Below are 6533 nucleotides of genomic sequence, written 5' to 3' on the forward strand. Positions count from 1 at the left end.
AAAAAAAAAAAAATGGTGCTGTGTGTGAACAAATGCAAAAACAAGTAACGGGTGATTTTTTTGAGGTTAGGATTTTCATGCATTAGTATTTGACAGATCACGTGGGATTTCAGACATGGTGTCAAAGAGAAAGATGCTCAGTATGCTTTGACATTTCATCATGAATAGACTTACTAACGAGCAACGCTTGCGAATCATTGAATTTTATTACCAAAATCAGTGTTCGGTTCGAAATGTGTTTCGCGCTTTAAATTTTGTTCAGCGATGAGGCTCATTTCTGGTTGAATGGCTTCGTAAATAAGCAAAATTGCCGCATTTGGAGTGAAGAGCAACCAGAAGCCGTTCAAGAACTGCCCATGCATCCCGAAAAATGCACTGTTTGGTGTGGTTTGTACGCTGGTGGAATCATTGGACCGTATTTTTTCAAAGATGCTGTTGGACGCAACGTTACGGTGAATGGCGATCGCTATCGTTCGATGCTAACAAACTTTTTGTTGCCAAAAATGGAAGAACTGAACTTGGTTGACATGTGGTTTCAACAAGATGGCGCTACATGCCACACAGCTCGCGATTCTATGGCCATTTTGAGGGAAAACTTCGGAGAACAATTCATCTCAAGAAATGGACCGGTAAGTTGGCCACCAAGATCATGCGATTTGACGCCTTTAGACTATTTTTTGTGGGGCTACGTCAAGTCTAAAGTCTACAGAAATAAGCCAGCAACTATTCCAGCTTTGGAAGACAACATTTCCGAAGAAATTCGGGCTATTCCGGCCGAAATGCTCGAAAAAGTTGCCCAAAATTGGACTTTCCGAATGGACCACCTAAGACGCAGCCGCGGTCAACATTTAAATGAAATTATCTTCAAAAAGTAAATGTCATGGACCAATCTAACGTTTCAAATAAAGAACCGATGAGATTTTGCAAATTTTATGCGTTTTTTTTAAAAAAAAAGGTATCAAGCTCTTAAAAAATCACCCGTTACAAATGTATCAACAATTTAATTTTCTGTTTTGTGGCCGTTTGGTAATAATAAATGCCGTAAATTATTTTTAAAATTTTTATCGATTTAAATTAGCGGAATACTCCTCTAATAGAGAGATGTCGTTTACTTTTTGTTTGTGTATTTTGCATAAAATTTATTCACGTATTTTTTGTATATTTTAAAAAAACTCAATAAATTAATTAAGAAATGAACAAAAATTTTATTTTAACTACTAGAGAGTTTTTAATTTGTGCGGCAACTCTGGCCATACTCTTAACCCTGCTTTGATAGCCCTAATGAAAGTTTAATAAGAAAACAAAAAAAAATTATATTAAAAAATAAAAAAAAAACTTAAATAAAAAAAAAGTTTATATAAAATTGTAAATAAAAATCTGCAAAGCATTTCGTATATGTACATAGATAGATTTCTAAAAAAATTTCAAGCTTTTTATAAAATTGTGCTAAAGTACATAATTTTTTTTTTTATTTTTTAATGCACACTGAAAAGTTATATCGAGATTTGTGTTCAAGTTAAAAACTTCGAAACTAGAGAAATATACCAAAAATTTCTATAAAGATCTTTATTTTTAGATCATTGTTATTTCCGATCAAGAATAATTGTTGAATTTTGATTTTAATTTTTTCGGTAAAATTAAATCGTTATTTTGTGATTTTCTTTTTTTTTTGTTCGGAAAAATATATAACACGTTTATGTAAGGATTCTTATTATATATATCATACCCGGTATGTTCCGTGCTTTGTGTTCTTTAATAAAATGCGCATAAGAGTATTGTTAAAATTAGAAAAGGAATACTTTTTATAAATGTTTTTCAAATTCATTCTAAAAGATTTAAAATAACAACATACATTAGGGTGATTCAGAAAAATTTTGATTTTTTCCCTCGGAACCATGCTCAAAAGTTTCGTTTAGACGCCAAAATAAGTCTCAGAAAATATGAGCCCCATTCGACTTTGACCTCGACTTTTGACCTTTTTTATAGAGCGCTCCATTCTCTATACCTTTGCAGTGCAACGTATCGTTCGTTAAATATAAAAATCAGAAGTAAAAAAGAAAAAAAATTCCTTTGTTATTCTTAAGGAAATCGAAATATTGTTAATATTAATTTTAAGGGCTCATATTTTCCGAGACTTATTTTGTTTAAACTTTTGAGCATGGTTCCGAGGAACAAAAATTTTTTTTTCTGAACCACCCTAACATACATATGTATGTACATACGTGAATAAAATTATGCAAAAAAACTTGTTTTGAACAAAAATATGCATATGGCATTTGTTGAGTTCGAAAAATCTTCATATTAAAGCCAAAAAAGTTGAAAAAATTTGAAGATTGTGAAAAAATGTGTTCAAAATCTTACTCATTTCTTTGTTGCTAATTTGCGACAATCGTGCTATGATTTGCCATAATTTATATATTTTCTTAATTTTTCATTAAAAGTATAGCGCTGCACTAATGTACAAAATGTGTGTTTTATTTTTTCTATGTATGATTTTTTTCTTTGTTGGGTAAGTAATTCCTTTTGCGTTTTCATTTGGCAGCTTACTTTAATAAAAAAAAAAACGGAATTCTAGCAAATATTTCCGCATTTACGCTTAAGTACACACGCACTTACCGACATATTTTCGCCTTTAGCTACAATCTTAATTATTTTAAAATTTTTATTTTCTTGCTTTTTTTACAGTCAACAGAATATGGATAATAAATAGATGGTATTTGCCACTACCTCAGCATGTCACGCGCGCAAAGCACCAGAAGCTCATTCCGAAAATTTGTCTCGAAAATACGCGTATGTATGTATGTATGTACATTTGTATTTATAGTACATAATTTACATACACTTAATTAGTTAGTAGAAGAGTTTGTCGTACTTTTTCGTTTCCTTTTTTTTTTCTTATAAAAAAATTATACTTATTCCTCTGCTTTATAACTAAGAATTCTAAAAAAAAAAATGGCAACTCTCAAATACGTTGAATACGTTTCTTGTTGTTTTTGCTTTTCGTTGATTTTTCGTTGGGTGTAGATAGTGTAAATATTTATGTTTGTTTGTATGTAAAGCGAGCGCAGCAGAAGGAATGCTTGAATGAATACATGATTAGCTGAAGAATGAATGCAGCGAGTGTGCGCGAAATGTATGCGTTTCAGGAGTGAGTGAGTGAGTGAGTGAGTGATTGAGTGCGCGAGTGCATAAAAGTGGCAAAAAAAACGAAGGTTGCATGCAATATGCATGCTCGTACATACATATGTATGTATGTATGTATGTATGCATGTATGTATGTATGTTTGAATGGCACTTGCACAAATGCAAACAGCAGAGAGATAAACCAGAAATGCGTTGATGTGAGTGCGTATGTGTGTGTGTGTGTGTTTATGTGCAACTCTACTCCCATAAGTATGCTATGTTGCATGCAACGCCCGCTGCTTGCTACGCATGTGAGTGGGTGTGTGTGAATTTCTTATTATTTAAAGCCAGTGAGAAATATTGACTTTTCGTCAAAAAATGCTAAACAATCAGTGCTCATTCTGTTTTTTTGTGTGTATATGTAGCTGCTTGCCGAGATATTTCAGGGTGTGTGTCGGTGTGTGTGTGTTTGTGTTTCTACTGCAGTAAATTGATGCTGTGCTGGGGCGCTTATTTTGATTTCACTCACATTTTTCTATATTTCCTCTCCTTCGCTTTTACTCGCTTGACTTACATAAGAATAAACTTATTTTCACAAAAAAAAAAAAAAACATAAAAAGTGGTTTTGTAAAATATTTCGCTTAACATTTCTGGCTTTTCGCGAGTGCGTTTCATTTTGTTTAACTTATTTGTAAACATATGCACGGCTTGTGTTGTTATGTTTTGCTTCGTTTTTTTTTTTGTTGGCCTCACTCGATTCACACATACTCTACGCGCGATGCATTTTAACAACACTCTTCTTATCCAAAAAGGTTTTTATTAATTTTGTTTTCACTCTCTATTTTTAATTTATTTTTTTATTTTTTTCTATTCTATTAGACGATAATTTCGCGTATGACACGTCGATTGCGTGAATTGGGCGTTGACGAGTATTCACCCTCGTAGCTGTCATCATAGCTGAGTGACATGTGCTGCTGTGGCGGTATCACTTCATCCTGTTCCATATGCTCCATGTTGTAGGGGTTGGGTAGGCCGCTTACGTCGTGATATGGTGAATCTGGCGAAGAGACGAGAAGAAGTTGGGAAATTAGTTAGGTTAGAAGGAAAAAATAACAAATATGTAATTTTATGTGTGTGTATGCTTATTTATTGAGTGTAATCGATTGAATAGTTTTAATAATTGCGAAAATAAATATTTGTAGCATTTAGGAATGCAAACAAAAAATAAACAAAAAAGTAAAAAACATAACTAAACGTAAAACAAATAACAACCAAAAACTATCGTTTTTAAATATTTCGTTTTAAAATTATTTATCATAAAATCTATAATTGCGAGCCTAAAATCTGGCATTTTTTGTGACTACGGAAGCATCTAAGTAAAAAAATAATAATTTTGTCAATCTATTTAATAGAGAAAGCTTGAATAAACAAATATCTCATAGAGCAGTCTTTGCGTTCGAGTACGTATTTTGTACTGTTATGTGTACACAATATGTATAGATAAGGCGGAAATGCCACTCTCTTTCTATGGAGCTTAGGCCTAGCAAAAAATTATAAAAAAAAAATTGTAATCATAAAAAATAGTGTTATACAAAAATTATAATTTGGAAAAATTTGTGTTTGAAAAATTAGTAAAAATTTGTTGCTTAAACTACAGTGACCTAAACAAGTATTCACGTGTTGTTTTTTTTTAATATTCACAACGTTTTTTAAGCTTTTTTTGTTTTTCAATAGAAAATTTGGCCAAGCTTTAGCCAAACCATAGAAATCAAAGTTTCAAACTTTATACAAAATTTAGGAAAATTCCACAAATTTTCATAAAAATTTGGAGTTGCTACTGAGAATATTTACAAAATTTTTGGTCACAATTATAGTGTCAACTTTGCAACTTTTTCCATATAAGCATGAATTTCCTATGAAATAAAATGGAGGGAGACCGTTCGTAACAAATTTTCAAAAAATCAACGCCAGTTTTTATAAAATGAAGAGGTTATAAAAAAGAGTAAAAGCCGTAAAAAAAACATTCTCAAAAATTGCATGGAATATAAAACTACAAGCTCAAAAATTATATAAAGATTCAGATTAAAAAGCTCGAAATTTTGTTGTTTTCCTGGATTTTGTATATATTTTGAATCTTTGATTTATATCGTTTTGGCTAAAGCTTCGACAATATTTTTATAGAAAAATACCAAAAAAGATGTTGTATGTATTAAAAAAAATCAACACGTGAACACAAGTTTGAGTCACTGTATGCAGTACATTTATATATGCATATGTATGTATATGTGCCTGTGAGTGTTTGGTGTGCGTGTTTGTACTCTTCTTCATTTGATAATTTATTTATTGTTCTATTTCGCTCATCAAATTTTACTTTTGCTGTGAATGCAATACTCATACAAACTTACTTCAGGCGCTCTCCGTTAGAGCGTAACATCCTGTATTATATCCGCTTTACGATTGCAAGCATTAATAGATAAAGATAAGTGATAATATTTATAAATGGATTTGTATGTGAAGCGTTAAATATTAAATTACATTTCAATATACATATGTACATATATGTGTATGTAAGTATGTAGCATAAATTTAATTAATTAAATAATACACTAGCTTACATACTATATACATATATAAATATATCAGTAAAGTACTAGAATTCCATAATTGAAATTTAAATTTGTTACCGATTGATTTTCATGCAGCTTATTATGCATTAATTATTAGGTTAAGATATTATTAAGTTCGATTTTTTCTTGTTTATTAATAGAGCTACAAAGATTAGATAGCAGCTAATGGGCAAAAGCAATATTCCATATAAAGTTTTCCAATGCTTGGCGTTTGCTAGCTGTACTCAACTGATGAGGTTCTACGTACAAACATTATTTAATTGGCATACCTATTTAACCTACCTATTTAATACCCGAAAGTCAATTTGATATTGTTAATAGAAGAACATTATAGAAATAAGCACTCTTAACCCCCTAGTTGTAGACACCCCTGAGAAGAAGAGCCCAATCCAACGAAGCTGTTTTCGTACAAATCGAAAATACCCATAAAATATTTGTACAAATGTTTCAAATTTTCTATTTCCACAAAACAAAAGGAATACTTACATAATTAAGTATGTACATATGTACATATGTACGTCTTAAATTTCTTTATTAATTACTAATGGCGTTATTCACTAGATCTCCTAAAATTTGGCTCACTCTAAAAAGCATACGAAAATATGAGAAAAAGAGTTTAGTTACGGCAACAAATGTATGTATGTATTCAGCTGACTCTTTTCTCAGTCTACATCGAGAAATAGTATGTATCTACGTATCTACATAGATACGTACTTATGTATGCATATATGATATGTATAATTTTTAATTAATATATAAAATGTACGTTAACATGTTAGTAAG

At 31.0% G+C, this 6533-nt stretch overlaps 1 long non-coding RNA gene across 1 annotated transcript; it reads right to left on the reverse strand.

Annotated features, from left to right (window-relative positions):
- Positions 1-2484: 2484 nt before the first annotated feature.
- LOC118756156 lies at positions 2485-5574 on the reverse strand. The gene is made up of 2 exons (XR_004995104.1): positions 5529-5574; positions 2485-4180 (listed from the first exon to the last, which is right to left on the reverse strand). It is a non-coding gene; the product is annotated as an uncharacterized LOC118756156 (long non-coding RNA).
- Positions 5575-6533: the final 959 nt, after the last annotated feature.

This window comes from Rhagoletis pomonella, unplaced genomic scaffold (genome assembly GCF_013731165.1).
Source record: "Rhagoletis pomonella isolate Grant_MI unplaced genomic scaffold, Rhpom_1.0 Rhpom_scaffold_09017, whole genome shotgun sequence".
Classification (NCBI taxonomy): Eukaryota; Metazoa; Arthropoda; class Insecta; order Diptera; family Tephritidae; genus Rhagoletis; species Rhagoletis pomonella.